Here is a 16,943-nt window from a genome sequence, read left to right on the forward strand (position 1 = left end):
TTTTTTCGTACCCAATACGTATTTGTTTTAATGTTGTCTACATTTTGGTGGCATTGTCGATCTTCTACACCACTAAGAATACAAAGTCTTAGTTTAAGATATGCTTTTAACAAATTATTCACAAATAAACTACGAGAAAACAAAGAGATTCCGGAGTCTCTACTTTCCTTGAGACTACGACTAATACATGCGAGCTATACAAGTAAGACATCTGCTTTTGAGTGGAAATATAAGTGTTGCTACAAGCAGAAGAAAATTAAAATTAAAATAAAGTGAAATTTTTCTGTTTAACGTCCCACGATTTTGTCTGTTAGGCCAAGGAAGACGGATGATTCAGACAAGTGAATGCTGTTGGAAAAATTGGTGGAACGACAATATGTGAAGAAATGGTAGTACCCTGAGAATCACACGGACAAGATGTTGTTCACAACAAACTTCCTTGGAAAGGAATCGAACCCGGGACCCCATGCACCAGAGGGTAAGTTTTCTACACTGTGCCACCGTGTCCCTGACAAGAATTAGAAAAAATATAGTACGCTGTTCAATAAAGCTTCGTTTTAATTCATATATTTTTCTAGTAGATTGTTTTTATTTTTTCGAAAAGAAATTCGTAGGTGTAGAATTGGCCAAAAGTATAGCTAATGAGAAAAATTACATTTAAATTAGCTAATCAGCCCATAAAAATGAATAGATTTGGCCATTTAATGGCTAAACCTTGGCAAAGGATAGTGGTTGGTTCACCAATCGATATGCGGAAGTTAAGCATTTAACATGACATGGCTTCAGATATTTGACCTTTTCATGTTGACATCTATGCCTTGATATACTGAACAGAAATGGTTGAATATGAGCGGTGAATATGTTGAATAGTAATGTATACCAGTGACCTACTCTGTATAAGTAACCTAAATAGAAGAATATAGTGCGTCTATGAAGGTTTTTGTTGTCTTTTTTTAAATCACCCTCACATTTCTTTTTAAAAAGTAGTACTTTCTTATTCATCTCTAAGGAGTTATGTTTGCCAAAACTCCTTTTTTCATACAGGAAGTTGATCCATCAATATGTGCCCGATCTTGGTGTTTCACCTGACTTGGGAAAAACCACGGGACCATCATAGGTTGCATTCGATGTGAGCATCACGTGTCTTTACAATAGCTCTGCACCGTAACAACCATTGTAGGAGGCTCCGTTGAAGTACAGGAACAGTAATTTTGACCCACTCATCCTGACAGGCTTTCAAGAGACTACGGACACCGGTGACACGACGAGATGAAATTGCTTTTTTTAATAGACCAAACCTACAAAATTCCATGACACTGGCATCAGATGACTACTGGAAAGTCCTGGAAGAGAATAGCCTGGATGCCGGTGTCTGATGCCATCTGTTGCAGATGTTTCTGTGTAGATCGAGATCTATGTGATGAAGCCTTATCCATGAACACGGACTTGATTTATTACATTTCCATACAAACGGTACAAATCTTCTGTATAAATTGGTGTGAAGATGTGTTGCTGATAAAATACAGAGTTGATTTTGCAGTTTTCAGGTACCTTCCGAATGGTTAACTTGCCTTCATAATAGTATCCCGCAATAACCAGGAATCTCTTCGAGAAACTTGCTTTGCAGCCAGCGGTGCAACTCTGTCTTCAGCATTGGAGGGGGGGGATAAGACCGTTCCCAGTATCTTTTTTAAGCGATGTTGAAAATATTTATGAAGTTGAGAAACAATGTTGTGAAGGATCAGGGGAGCAGAGTTGTCTTCAACATTGGGAGGCGGGCAGATTTGAGGCTTATTCTAAGGGACATCAATTTCATCTCACTTTCCTTTGTTTCAATCGGACACAAATTATCACACTTCTCCCCCAAAAACACATTTCAAATCGGATAATTGGGGGACAGCCTACCCAGTTCCAAGATTGCAGGGGATATGTTCCCCTCATGCCCCTGGGATTTGCGGCAGTGCCTTGCAGTGACGGATGATGTCAGGACTAGTTTTTGCGTCGCATGGGGTGTACGTTACGGGTCAGATTTTGCCAGAATCTGAAAAAAAAAATCCATCCTTCATCTAGTGTGGCCACAAACTTCCATTTTTATCTGGATAGATGGCTTTCGTAGAGGAACCTGCGGAACCTCTCCTCTGATGAACCGTAGTAAAGACACATTCACGTCTTTTAAACATCATTCGTAGCTTTAATTTGCCACGTAGGTTGCGGTTCACATTTGACTGTGCCACGTACAATCATCTTGCCATCACACGTTGTGTAAGAACGTTTTTCTGCAGGACCATTCGGTACAACTTCCAAGCTTCAGGTGAAGTTACCGCAGTAGGTGTCGCTTTCTACTCTCCTTACTGGATGAACGAAGTGCTGGATCGTCGTGATGTTTATGTCAATTAATTATGTTATTGATGGTCGTTGAATCCAATGCACATCGATTTCCCTGTGCTATTTTTGAATTTGTTATGGAAAAACTTTGAGTGGGAAAGCGCTACGATGAATCCGGGGTACATTGGGAACCATGAGGCATACACCACACACACGTGAGTCTGCAGCGATATTAAAGACCTTTGGCTTTTCCTGCTGTTAGAATCATTCGGATCGGTTGAGTCTGTGAGCAGAAGTGAAGATTTAAAATTGGACTCAAGTATATAGACGGATCAACCTTCTGTATTCACGTTGCCTGTCCATGTGTTTGTCCGGGAGAGAGAGAATTTTTAAGCATCTATCACTATAGAGTAAACCCAATGATAAATATTGAAAAAGAGTTCTTTGCAAATCAATTAAGTGTCCCAATAATATCCACTGTAATACCTCCACTAAAACTGGAAGTGATACAAATCTACTATAACTTCCGCTTTCAATATTAAGAGAATTTCACTTTATGCAAACCAAATTGCTTCACGTGGTGTACGCGTGACCATTGTTACCAATGGCGGATCCAGTCCGGGGCTGGGGGCCTAGGCTTCCCGGTTTTTAAGTGAGAAAATAATTGAAGCTATTATTTATATATTTTTGAAAGTTTATAGTGAACACATGATATATCTATCATAGTCTGGATTCAACCTGGTCCCCCAGTTTTTACTTTCCAGATCCCCCACTGACTGCTACTTGTTTAAGTCTACCAGTACTAAGACAGCAACACACCAGAAAGCTTCAGCGATGTTGTTGTCTTCTGAAGAAAATCGATTCTACATGGAGTGTTTAAAGCCTACAGCTTCAAAAGGCTAAACTTTACCACCTGCGGCCTTGTTCCTGTTTTTAGTCACTTTTACGCGAAGTGCAGAGAAAAGCAAGCTTGTAGTGATCATAGAAAGGATTTTCTCCTGGGACATCACACCAGATACTAACATAATACCTTTACTCGTGTTTCTGGTTCACTTTCAATGTATTTGGATTTTTTCTGTTTCGCTTATCCCTATACATATAAGAAGAATAGCAAAACCAATTGTACCATTACATTTCTTTTCCTCGTACACAAACAACATTAAAAAATTAAGTATTCGCAAAGGTAATCATTTTATTGGGTTTTATTTTTCTGTTTGCAACAAGCAAAATAGATGTTTTCTCTTTATGTTTCTCTCCAAAACAAAATCGAGAACGCAGTGGAAGCAAAACGAATTTACGTCACTACTTATAAAAATTAAGTAGTTGGCCATAAGTATAAAATATAACATTTTTTTTTACTTTGTATTTGAATGTATGGATAATTATTATAGTTGCAGTAGATTAGAGATCATTGTAGATTGGATACAAATGCACTCAGTAGGATCCAGTGAACCTTGAGAAAGTCGATTAGTATCCGCACTACTTTTAAAAAATATACAACCTGGTATGTTTCCAGCTTATTAACTACCAAACGGCGACACCTGTCGAATCGGGTTTCAACGAGCAACAAAAATGTGCTCAAACGCTGTCAATGTCTCATTATTGGTAGTAAAATTTTCAAAAAATATTCTTTACTACTTTTTTTCCCATGCAAATTTTACCATTTCGCACATAGAAAAAATAAAAGAATGGCTTTATGATAAAACGGATCATTATTACTGTTATAATTAAACCAGGGATGCAAATAGCCATTCGCCCACTTTCCCGGGACGAGTGATTCATCGGTGCGGGCGAGTTTTTAATATCACTATTATTTATTTCAAAAGTAAGTAAATGATTTATATTGTGGGATGTGGGCTTTTTTTCTTGGGCTAGTAAAATTTTGTAGCTTTTTGCATCCCTGAATACACAACAGCTTTCTCCACAGCACCAAAGAAATTGTGTCCAAGGAAGATACATGCAATTCCACATAAAAATAATTTATGTTTGGAGCAGTGATGGCAGAATTGAATATAGAACTTGATAGAACTGTCTTTACAGATAGTGTCTCTATAAAAGAACTATGTATTAAGTATTGAGCAACAGAATCTTAGTTATTTTGTTGGAGAACATTAGCAGAACTTCTTCGTTTCTCTGTATTGAATTAGATCAATTTAAACGTTTTCGCTTCTCTAGCATTTTTTAGTAATTTCTCTCGTATCGTAAATCACTCTTTTGGATACAGGAAATTTCATCGTGTAAAATTACGATGAAGGAGTAAGTGAACTGAGAAAGTTTCTTTCTCGCTACTTTTTTCTATATTAACTTTAGAAAATTTCTTCACTCCGAAATTTCATAAATTAATGACTATTTCCCTTTTAGTTTTCCGTAGACGGTTACTGAATCTCTTGCGTACTGACATCTTTTGATATTATGGATTGTATTGCATTTTCTATGATTTTTCCGATATTTTAACAAGCAGCAGCATGCCTGGAAGTAACTTAGTTGTATGCAACCACCCTGACTTTACGTACAGGTGGGTTGCATATAACTAAGGGGTTATTTGAAGGAACAGATTTTTCATAGTGGTGGCAAGGTATCGCGAAACTTGATCTAGATCTCCCGATTTCAGCATCCCATAGAACACGATGGTATGTCCCGGTCGTCTACCCCCATCTATGAAATCTTACTTACATTTTGAAAATATATTAGAAGTTTATATTATATTTTGTATTGATTGTTGGTTATTTAGTCTTGTTAAAATTTATACTACTAAAATGTGAATGTTATCGAAATGTTTTTATCATTCCATAGGTGCCAGTGATTTCATTCAACCAAGTGACATTTTGTTAGCGAAATATTGCAGTAGTGTTACGTGGGTACGCATCGAGTTAAAACAATGTAATATGCCATTACAGTCTAATGAGATTATGTTTTTAATAGGAGGGTGCCCGAAATTTTTTGCACCGACTGTACTTGACGTTTAACAAAAAATTTCTGGCTGTTCATATAATTCGTAATATTGTTCGTTATTCTATTTCAAATTAACATGGAAAACTGTAAAAAATTCATTACGGATTAAAGTTTTGGGAATCAATACCTTTATTTATATTTTAAACTAGTTATAAGTCTTGTATATGGATATGTAAATGGATTATTACAATTCTTACGGTGTCAGTGCTATCTGAAAACATAGGTCCACTATTGGACGGAACTTTTCAGATCAAATAACCAATCTAAAATTCGACAGAATTTTCAGGACCACCCTTCACCTCTCTTTTAGATACCTAGGTCCTTCTAAAATCTAGTTTAATCCAGATTTTACCAAATTTTATTCGTTTCAAAGCCCCACCGCCAAAAATGCTTTGTTTTGATTGGCTGATAAACCCACGCTATGATATTAGGGCGCAATTATTCCATTCCATGCCAAGAATTCCACTGAAGACACTCGATCCTGATCGTCTAACTTAAAAACTCGAAAAGGAGTTAGAAAAGCTGCAAACAAGGTAAATTTGGGAGTTTTTTTAACATCTAAAATCTCTGGAAGTCTCGAGGAGCCAAAAACTATTAAATTTCGTAGTAAAAACTGAACTAAAAAGCTGAAATAGGAAGCATAACTCGGTGACGCCATGTTGTGCAGATATAGTTCGTGATGGACAGAATTCAGGATAGTGTGTGCATTTAATTTCCTTTCCCAAACCCAGTTTGCAGTTCAGTGAATCAAATAGTTAAATTTCCCTCTTGCCCCTCCTGAATCAGTGTAGGTTCGGTCAGACCTGTCCGTTCAGTAATCTGTCTGTGTAGTTAGTACGTGATTTTTTTTTCATATATATATATGGCGGTATTTTTAGGTCTGTTTGTAGTGTTAGTAACCATCAGCATGTACGTGTAAATTAAGCAGACGGCTCCTATCTGACTCCCAAATTGGGAGTACGGCTTCCAGCGGAATGAGTTGAACATGCAGTTTGTTCCGGGTTCCTGCCCCTTCAGGGCAGGGGTCCTATTGTTAGTCACCATTTCGATATGTCCCCTCGGGGCATTGATTAAACAGTTAAGAATGTGATTCAGTGAATACAGGGCCAGTTGGCCCTGTCCCTTTCTTTCCTTTTCCTTTCGAGCCGATTTAAAATGGTAAAATCTGAATGTTGTCTGTGTATATTTATTAGTATAACATGTATTAATGATAGTGATGATTGGTGTGTATTGGCATGATGTGTCTTGTAGTTTAAGTAGTATGTGTACATTTGTAATGTAGTATCAGTGGTAGTGGTAGTTAAGTGATGAAAGAGTGTGTGAGAGAATTAAACATGGACGGTGTAGTATTTACTGTGTGATAATTTTTTTATTATTCCGTCATTAAGTGAACTCATACACAATATTCAAAAGTGAACGTAATATAGTATAATAATTCCGTGTACAAGGTCACATTCAGTTGTTCAAGGGTTGATTATATCATCGCTAGCCTCTAGTGTCGAAAGTCAGTACTAACCGTCATTCTCATGTCGACGTGCTTAGTGATTTAGTTTTCATGGAATTGACCTTTCTTTTCGAAATAAAATCTAGAAGGTATAATTCCCAGCCCATATGGATGTACAGTTAGGTTAAGTGACCCAAAATTAATATTTCCTGAAAATTACAACATTCTGCTCAGTTTAGAAATCGAAATATTTAAGTAAATAAACAATCCGTAATTTCTTAACAGAAGTCGGGCGATATGATGCTAGTTCTTCGCTTTGAAATTATATTAAATGTTCATTTTTCTTCGTGGCTGCAGAATAATTTCATTGTTGCTGCAGAATTCCATAAACATTAAATATTATCGCGGATAATTCTATTTTCAGTGAACATACGTAGGATTTTTTTTCTTTCTTCTTAATAAAGCTACCAGGTATTACATAGTATTGTGTGTGTGTGAAAGAGTCTTGAGTTCGAGTGAGGTTGTCGTGCGGTGGTCGGAATGGGAAATGTTTGTAGTGACTATAGATTTTAAAGTGTTATGATGAAATGTGTAAATAGGCTGGGCGTAGATAGAGGAAACAGGGTGTTTGTAGAATATAGCGTCGTGGCAAATGAATATTAATGTGAATATGAATATAAAGTGTATGAATATTGTAGTAAATTAATATAGAATATAGGACACCCATATAGTTAAATATATAGTAGCCCAGTGAATACTTCGCCGTGTGTTGACATATAGATATTGAATAGATACGTGTAACTACAAACATCTCAGGTTCTGACCCCTGCACCATGATATCACGCGGACCGGAGGGCGATATATAGTCGGACTATGGTAATACTTTGTAGTTTTATGTGTTATAATAATAATGAACCATAGTAATACCATCTGATAGAATGGGTAGCATCATACAATCGCTGACTAGACATATTGAATAATAAATTATGAAAAGACAATAGTAGTTATACAACAGGGCTGTAGTGAATTATATTTTCTGGTCAGTTTTAAAATAGAATATCCTGCTCCGTGAGATTTTTTTTTCCTTCACGTTACCTACTCGGGCTAGCTTACAATGTTCATGGAGGCGACAGCTCTGATAGGGTTACAGAATCAAAACAATTAATTATTGAAATTTATTATTCGCGTACCCGGATGTCGACCCCTAGTCCCTTTAAGTATTTTCATTTCTTTTCTTAGTTTAATTAGACGAGGGAAATTAACGTAATCCCAGACTGTGGCGTGTCTGCGCAGGGTAGCTATCGGTGAAGTTTGGCAATAGAAATCACCGATCCAAAATTCAGTTTATTTAAATTTTTTTTTTTATTTTGGCAAATCACTAATTAGGGATATCTTAGCTATTACTCTAGTTTCATTACTGTCCTCGAACCTCCTTAGTTCTTCTGAGGGGTCGAATGTTTTTTTTCTTACTTAGAGATTTCAAAATTGGGGACGAAGTTACCTGGTCTCTTCCCCCTCTCCTTTTATCCTGCTGGTCTGGGCCGGATACGGTGATCGGATTTCAATCTTACAAGCAAATTCTTGTGGGATTGAGATCTGATGGACACAGACTTGCATCCTTGGCAGCAGGGACTCCCTCTTAGTTTACGTATTTAAGTAAACCACCCTTTTTTCGGCATTTGTGAATATTTTTGGCTATGAGTTGTTATATATTTGAATTCGATCACTCTTCTGAGTAGTGAGTAGTACTTTAATCTTTCTCCTTTCGTTGGCGCCGCTTTCTCTCTCTTGTCTCGTTCTTCCTTCTTACTTCCTTCTTACTTCGATATGTATCCTGTGACTTGACCAGTTTTTTTTTCCATCCTCCATTTGAACCATCATACTCCATACACCTGTGGAAGATTGTTTTTTTTTTTAATCCGAACCATGTATACATATACCCAAAAGTGATCTAAAGGAAAGGTCTCATGACGTGTCCCAGTGTTGAACAAATAAGTAACTTGAAATTACTCAGTTAATAAATTCGTGAATGGACTGTCTAAGAGGAGAAACATCCTCTGGCGAAAGTGATTTTCAAAATTCCTAAATGGGTATAAACATCGCAGTGTGCGAGTGCAGATATAAACTGCGAAGAGTTACAAACTAAATATAGTCGATGAATGGTTTTTTGTAAACCAATAGTTATATATATATATAGAGAGAGAGATATATATAAACACAAACGAAGTTAAATGGAGCGAAATGTTCTGGACACTACGAGTAGTGCGTGATTTGTGATTTGTACGCTCAAAATTATTGATATTTCATTTCTCAATGTGAGGTAGAGACTCATACAAGTTTTAATGCACCTAAAAGTTTTTTTTCTTTCTTTCCTCTTTGTCCAATTTTTTTTAAAAAAGTGAAATAAGTGTCTCTTTGCATATGTCGCAAATCATAATTTTGCTTTAGCATGCCTAAGATATAATACATGTAATTATTATTTTTTTTTCATTTGTCAAGATGATTGAATATATACAAATTTACTAGAACATAACTCTATGTATTCTATTAATATATAACCAAGAACTTGTGCTTTTAAGATTTTCTTTGTAATTATTTTTCCTTTTCACTATGAATGTAATAAACTATTTGTATCTTTGTAGTTAGTTGATTTTCCTTTAAACATATATACACTGTCCTGAGTGAGTGAGCGCGTGAATGCATGATAGATTTAATTTAGGTAATTTTAGTGATATCCTTTGTCATATTAACATCTGTAATATATGTGACATGTTTTAATATATGTGTTAAGGTAAATAACCTAGGTCATGAAGGACCGCTACTAATGGTTTAAATCGGCTCTAGGAGTGAAACAAAAATAGCAGGATGAGCCTAAATACGACATCTTTCTTCCAGGAAGTTGAAATTCTGATTGATGCGATACATAAATTCATATTGAGTTTATAAGTCTGATTTTATTTTTTTTTCCTCTTGGCTAATTCATATGTGTGGTCGATCCTAGAGAACAGAGTTCAGATGCTGGATGGTTATCAATCACCGGTCGGAATAACAGTACAAAGAATGATTTCACCTTTCTCGTTTCCAGGTCTAGGTCTGGGCAATCCCACGGTCGTGGTGCCTGGAGCTAGGTCTGGGTGGTATGAGGGAACATGTGTCTATTCCGAAGCATTCCAAAATTGATTAGTCGTTAATAACATTTAGAATGATTCGTCTTTCAACGACTTTCCCGACCTTTTACTATATTTCCGGAATTATCCAGTAATCTGTTTTCTTATTAAAATACCCTATTTCTTTTCTTTCTTCTTTTCCTACCTCCTTCTTTTACCCTTCTACTTTCTTCTCTTTCTTTTCTATTTCTAAATGAAAGAAAACGGAGTCATGATTGAGAGTAGTCGCTATTGGCACGGTCAATAAGTTGTTTAGATGAGTTTTCTTCGGGAGTCCGATATGGAGTAATCAACAATAGCAAGAAAGTTTATTGGAATTTACTTTATTGGAAAATAATCCGGATTTCAATCAGTAGGTAATGTTTCGTAATCGTCCTCGTTAAAGAGAATTAATTTTAGCGACTTCTCTCCAGTACATTGCCTTTTTCTTCGTTTTTTTTACTGTTTTCTTTCAATATTGGCTAACAGTGACAGGATCTGTTGCCCTGGAAACGGCGGTTTCTATGGCAACGGACTAACGTTTTCTTTCAACAAAAGGAAGAAATCATACACTTTCCTTCACAGGCCACATGACACATACTCGCGGGCCGCTATTTGACCATCCACTATTCTACAACAAAACAAGTACTTTAGTTTAATAAAAAATTCACAAAAGGTTGTAGTTTTTTAAAATATCAGAAATGTTCTTGCTTTTTATGATTATCTTGTAAGATACAGTATTTGTTAGTCCTGTATTTAGCTAACTGGTTTTCAACTGGCGTTAAATTTATTGTCTTGTCTTCCAGGGATAGGTTATGCAACCAACTAACACAGTATTATTTCGGTTGCCTAACTCACTTATCAGTGCCTGAAATCTATATCAATGAAAATAAAAGTCACCATGTGACTTAATAACTCTTGAACCACCCGACCGATCTCGACCAATTGTCAAGAAAGATGAGATTCGGGCCAGGGTGTGTTATCATTTCACTTTAATAAACTAATGCAGTATATTTGTCTTAGTAAATCTTTAAGTTTAACGTCCCACGCTTATGCCTGTTAGGTTAAAGGAGACAGTGATAATGAGAAATAAGTGAAATGGTGGAATGAAGAAAGTGAGAGGAAACGGGACAACCCCGAGAAACCCCACGAGCACGGTGTTTGTCCACCACAAAGTCCACATGGTGCGAGCTGGAATCGAACCCGGGACCCCAAGCACCGGAGGTGAATGCTCTACCACTGAGCCATCGCGCCCCCTATTTGTCTTAGTGTTACAGCACGCTCGCACTTACAGTTTGGTTAAAATAAGAACACTTTCATTAGCTTCAAATATATTACGTATGAAAATCCTGATAGTTCTGTTTGTAAATTAAGACATTCACTGTCACTTTTGGTATGTAGGAGATGTAGCATAGTTATGAAGTTAGTTTAACAACAGAACTTCATTATGTATTTTGATCCCATATCATTTCATTGTTTTAAGTGAAAACCTTGGAGTACCCTAAAATATTTTACCTCAATTAAGATACGTAATTCAAGGGAAATAATAAAATCTTAACTATATCCAAGTCCTAACAGTGTTCGAAATTTCCTTTCAATCGACTTAGCCGTTCCCTCATACCAGTATTTTATGAACATAAAATAGGGAATTAAAATCTTATATAAATTGACTCGTTTTCTTTTCAGAAACTGCGGAAACGCTTAGATTGTATCTAATTATTTTTAATTGAATTTTATCTTCTTTAACTTAAGGGTCTTATTCTGCTTTCTTCATACAAATTGAATCTCCTTCTGCGTTCTCAGGATAAGTGTTAGTCAATATGATAAAATTATAGCGCTATTTAAGTTTAAAAACCGTGAAAAATTATATGTGAATTTTTTATATTGTTAGAAAAGTGGTTTTCTTTTCCCAAGCTCTTGTATCTCTACAAGTGAAGCGATTTATAAAATTTTAATATTCATTTACGTGTTTCTTCCAAGTTCTCTTTCGTTCACAAACATAAAACGGTGTGTTTCTAACCACATTTGATGTGCAATAATGCTATCTCTCAGTGTACAATTACTTTAAAAAGCAAAAACAATACCATGTTTATTTTATCTATTTATATATTTTTTTATGTTTATCTTTTAATACATGTTTTGCATCAGGCACATATGCGGGAATTTATTTTGGGAAAGGTCCAAAGCTTTTGGGGGATCCAAATTTTTTTTAAAAAAATTCATCCCTAAAATTAAACTAAATTTCCAGAAAATTTGAGATTTTCCGGACAACTAGAACACAACCCTTGCGTACGCCCCTGCTTCACATACCTTAAAAATAAGTACTTGTACATTAGAGGCCCGTAGTACCGGAATCAATTACGCTCATACGTTTTTTTCTCGTGAGGTAATTAATGGATAAGCGTAATAGCAGCCAACGTGGTATGACACGTTAGATTCTCAGCCCAGTCACATATTTTTGATCTTTAGTTTATTTGGTAATTGTGCCGACAAGCTTTAATCAGAATATAGGAATTTCAAGCTGCTATCCATTGCAATCTACTACTAATAAAATACACGTCATCAACGAAAATTATCGTTTCAAGAGGCATAATATTATTGTTGAAATTGATGAAAGTAAGTTTCCGGTACAGATTGAGAATAATGTGTCATAAATCTGGAAATCTTATGGTTAAAATCAGTGACTACATATAAAAGAGAACTGCACTAAATATTAATTTCCTCCGCCAGATTATTTCTGTACAGTGTACTTAAATTGAGTTGTATGCTCACAAATGTAGAGTTACTAGTCTGTAATCATGACAAGTGGTAAAGAAACTCATATCATTGCAAAAATCGCATCGGGATACTTGAAAGAGGAATCTACACGTCTAACACAAAGTAACCTATTCTATTAATCTATTCTACTACTCTGTTAACCTTACGAGCTCCTTCGTGGCTAAGCGGTCAACGTATGCGCCTTTGGCATGGAAGACTCGGGTTTGATTCCTGGCCGGAGCTGATGTGGTTCGGAGTTCACGTTAATCAGTGGGGCCACGTATCATATAGCCTCGCTGCTGACAGGGGTGAAAAACTCAAAATCAACTCACCTCTACTAACCTTATCTATTCTTTAACCTAACCTAGCCTACTCTACCAATCTAACCTATTCTACTCTAGTTTACCCTTCTCTACTCTACTGTACCGTAGCACACATTCGTGTGTTTGTATGCTTTGTGTATCAATAATTGTTTTTATGACACATCCGTTTGTATGCAATTGCTTGGACATACACCAAAATAAAATAACGCTACAGAAAGTCACAAAAGTGAAAGATTTTTTTTAAATTTGAAGACCTGTAGTCAATCTGTACGAAGTTTTTCACAGAAACCATCCATGTTGTTACGGCTTAGATTAACGGTTTTCCAGAGGAGTTGAGGGAGAGAGTGAAAAATGTTTCCTTGTCGAAGGTTCGGACAGAAGATGGAGAACTTCGGGAGAAATTATCTTTAGATGGTATTCTTCAATGAAGGTTGATGGATAATGTGACTTGACAGATATTGTGTACTTCTACTTGTGATGGATATTGGACTTAAAATATTGCGTAAATCCAAAATGAAATTTTATCGTCATTATGTCATTGTTCATCACAAAATTGTTGTTGGTTCAAATGATACTTCTGGTAATATGAACAATTTATAAAATTTATGGATACACGCGAGAAAGAAAAGTTCGATGAGAATTTGGAACAAGTGAAATGTTATTTCAATATCATCTTCACGGGAGCTACCTCGCGGCTAAGCAGTTAGCGTACGCGCCTTTCGTGTGAGGGACCCGTGTTCTATTCCCAGCAGGAGCTCATGTGTTCGGATGTCACGTTAAACTGTAGGTCTACGTCTCATATAGTCTTGCTTCAGAAAGGAACTTCAAAATAAAAATCTAATCTAATCCATCTTCACGAATTTGTGTTCCGAACAGATGTATAGAAAAAGACATGTTTGTCAATTTTTGTTTGTGCTGAGAGAAAATTATCACAGTGAATACGACATGGTGCGGTATATTTGAGAAAGTTCTGATTTTTACCTAAGTTATTATTTTGAAATTATTGGTCAAGCAACTTTCATTTTAAGTTTTGCAGTAGCAGGTGGTATTGGAAATCAGACTCTAATTGACAGTGCTAATCTGCAGGATTACTTGTTTTTTTAGTTAAAAGGTATTATCTTAGCTCTGAAGTTACGTTAGATTTGTACCCATAGTCTAACCTGGAATTTAGTCTACATACAGTATACTCATATGAGAAGTCGAACTAAAGACCACGAATACAGCACATATCTTACTCCTACAGTACAAGGAAGTTCTAGCAACCCGTACAAACACGCGAGTGGGGACGGACGCTGCAGGAAATTACTTTGTGACACACTTACTTCCTAAGTGACAGTGACGTTTTATCAGTCTGTAGATTTCGCTTACTCTATTTTCTTTTCCTATTTTCTCTCTGTGTCTTGATCTTCATCACAGCCCACTTTGTCTCTCTCAAATGGGAGGATACGAGCAAAAGATGAGGTTGCCAGGAGGAAAAGAATAAGAAAAGGAGATACTTTTTCGTAGATTTTTATCGCTGGCGGGAAAACGTGCTATCTCTCAAATTGAGTAGAGACAAAAGGAAGAAAAAATGTTTTGAACTCAAGGAAAATGGATTGTGACGAGTCTTCTTCTTTTTCTTACCCGCTGCTCCCAATGAAATTCTGGGATTTTCTAGTCCAACAGCAAATGAGCCAGCACAACGTTGTTACAGACAAAACAATCTTCCGTGACGACCAATACAGTCGCTATGAACAATTGTCCTTCGACTCAATCTTTTCTTATATATACAGAGTGTTTCAAAACAACACCGACAACGCTTGGGGGTGATTCCTGACACCAAGATATGATAAAAAGTATAGACCAACCTGGGCACTCAAATCCTTCCTCTCGGTGTTATAGCCTGCCGAAAACATGAAAAAATGAACTTTAAAGGTCCATAGCTCCAAAACTATAGGACCTACCGCAGTCGAGTCAAGACTTAACTCAGGAACTAATATGTGCGCTACCCAAAAATATATGTTTCAGAATCCTAAGGTACTTACGCTATATTTTTTATAGAGGTAGTTTGGCTACAGGCACATAATTTGAAGTAGTCACCAACTACCTCTGCAAAACTTGTTGCGGAAGTGTCGCAGCATTCTGAAACATGGATATTTGGAGAGGGAACATACTAGTTCTTAAATAAAGTCTTGACTCGACTACTGTAGGTTCCATAGTATTGAAACTATAGACCTTTAAAGCTTTTTTTTTACGTTTTCGGCAGCCTGTAACTCCGGTAGGAAGCATTTGTGCACCCAGGTTGGTCTATACTTTTCGTCTTATATTGGGGTCAGGAATCATTTCCCAAACGTTGTCTGTGTTGTTTTGAAACACCCTATAATATGAACAAGCCTTCCTTGTTGGAAATTGATTATTCGCCTTTCTCAGGTACGTTTGCACTAATATTTCCTCTTAGGGGAAAAAAAAAAAACTTGTCGATAATGCTTACGAAAGGAACGACCAAGAAGTAAACTTTTATAAAGAATCGAAATACATATCATCTGACGACATTGCTGAGGATTTGAATATAAATTTAGCAACTGGAAAAAGCAAATAAAAAAGTAATTTAATTTGGTACCTTAAACCATAACTTCTACTTTATGACCCTCTTTTGTTCGTCTAGTCTACAACAACTTATTTTGCACTCAAAACGAAGATTTTGAAGGAGTTTCTTTTTCTTTTCTTTCTTTTTCGACTGTATTTTTCCTTCCATTCACTTGTCTTTTAAGTATTCTTTCCAGTTCTTCTTTGCAGCAACTGACTTTGGATATAGACTATTATGGTAGATTTTTTAAAAAAAAAAAAAATAGAAACTTATTAAAAAGTATTTTAAATTTCTTGGAAGAAAGAGGTTAGAAATGTTGAGGAACGACTCTATTTCTGTTTAATTGAAAGAAAAGTTCCTTCTAAAAGCATTAAATTAGATTTTTAAATTTTAAAAGCGCACTTTCCTTATTTTGCATTCAGACAACGGACGTGAAAAGCTAATGTATATTTAACAGAAGTTAGCTAATAAATCATCTTTCAAATTTGAACAACTATTATTTCTTTTAAACTTGTTAATCTCATTAACATGCATGTGGCGTACTATGAAGGAATATTAATTAAGAATTGTTCTTGATATTTATGAGGGTAATGTCACGTGGTAAGACACTATAAATACATATTTTAAAAGTTAAAGAACTGAGAAATAAAGGTAGAAATGAAGTATGTTATAAAATAAAGGATCTGTCTATATGTATTTTCATCCTATTAACTCAATAAAGCCAAAAAAAAAATGAGCATCGGCATGGCTGCTTGGCTATTTTCGCTTCCGCCATCGTCTGATTGGCTACTTTTGTTTCCGCCAAAACACTGTGATCTTAGTGGACAGAGCGAGCAGAGTAGAGTGGCGAAACCGTGACGTATGGCTTCACGATTTTGTTGTATAGGCAAATCCTCTATTTAATAACATCTTTGGTAGAAACCGATAAACTCAAAACTTTTTGCTATTGATCAAGTTGATAACTCAAGTACTCTTTGAGAAGAGATTCTATGTTCTATTCCTGATTGACGAGACTTGAAATTTAATGGCAATACGATGATTTGGATTTCACTTTAGACTGTAGATCAACGTCTCATATAGCCTTAGTGCTGAAAGGGACGATAAACTTTAATCCAATCCAGTATTATAATGGATATACAGTCTTTTGTTTTTTATTTGTGAAATGTATTGAGCTACTGGCAACGAAAATCGTATTAATATCAGGAAGAAAAGAATTAATGGAATTCAGGTTCAAAACATAGACAATTCGAGAAACAAAGAAGAGAAAACAGTTTCGAGATGTAGTATTGGAGAAAATTTCTGTAATATTCCATCTTTCGGTAACATGAGCAGTTCCTATCTGTGTCTCCACTTGATTCTACTCTGCCATCCTGTTAACCCTCTTTGCACTTCTGTTGGGAACTACTGGTTGTACATTGTAGCTGTTTATG

The 16,943-nt window shown here is 36.0% G+C and overlaps 1 protein-coding gene across 1 annotated transcript in view; it reads left to right on the forward strand.

Moving 5' to 3' along the window:
- Window positions 1-16,943, forward strand: part of LOC145675799 (dipeptidase 1-like) — a 993,427-nt gene that overhangs the window by 672,806 nt on the left and 303,678 nt on the right. The window lies entirely within an intron of this gene.

Source organism: Thermobia domestica, chromosome 18 (genome assembly GCF_964235325.1).
Source record: "Thermobia domestica chromosome 18, izTheDome1.hap1.1, whole genome shotgun sequence".
NCBI lineage: Eukaryota > Metazoa > Arthropoda > Insecta > Zygentoma > Lepismatidae > Thermobia > Thermobia domestica.